This window comes from Naegleria gruberi (assembly GCF_000004985.1).
Source record: "Naegleria gruberi genomic scaffold NAEGRscaffold_6, whole genome shotgun sequence".
Lineage (NCBI taxonomy): Eukaryota > Heterolobosea > Eutetramitea > Acrasida > Naegleriidae > Naegleria > Naegleria gruberi.
In genome coordinates this window covers 706,708-707,703 of record NW_003163321.1, presented here as the reverse complement: position 1 = coordinate 707,703, position 996 = coordinate 706,708, and positions in this window count along the sequence as shown.

Sequence of the window (996 nt, the reverse complement as noted above, 5' to 3'; positions counted from 1 at the left end):
AACCCAAACCCAAACCCAAACCCAAACCCAAACCCAAACCCAAACCCAAACCCAAACCCAAACCCAACCCAAACCCAAACCCAAACCCAAACCCAAACCCAAACCCAAACCCAAACCCAAACCCAAACCCAAACCCAAACCCAAACCCAAACCCAAACCCAAACCCAAACCCAAACCCAAACCCAAACCCAAACCCAAACCCAAACCCAAACCCAAACCCAAACCCAAACCCAAACCCAAACCCAAACCCAAACCCAAACCCAAACCCAAACCCAAACCCAAACCCAAACCCAAACCCAAACCCAAACCCAAACCCAAACCCAAACCCAAACCCAAACCCAAACCCAAACCCAAACCCAAACCCAAACCCAAACCCAAACCCAACCCAAACCCTAATTGATGATATAGATGACGAAGAAGGAGCAATACTTGAAGATGAAGGAGGCATGATGTTCTTGTATTTTTTTTAACAGATCCTCCTTCAATGTAGTTTCTCCACTTGATGGAAGTGGGTGCCTATGGCACCTCCACTTCCATCATTAAAATACTAGATAATAATCCACATCTCCAAAATTATTGATATTAATCCATTCTATTTTTAAATTTTTCGGTTTGAAAATTATTATTGAAGGATGTGAATGAAATTTTGCAAATATTTAGAAACCTTCCTTCTCGATAATTACTTAGTCGATCAAGGAGGAACAACGTTCGTTATCCATCATTTGGTCTGTTCCCCGATTTTAAATTATAAAATTTTCATTTTTACTCGTTTTTCTAACTTTCAATATTTGTCTTTCAAACCTGTGCCTTATAGTTCGATGAATATTTGATTTAAAGATGTCATCCTTTCAGGGTAGCTCCTCCTAAATGTATAGAACAAGTTTGTAAGATATCATAATGAATGGTTAAGTAGTTTTTCATTGAATAATCAAAGAGTATGTATTTCCAAACCTAAAGTGCAACCGAGAAACAGGAAAGTTCAATCTGAAGCATATT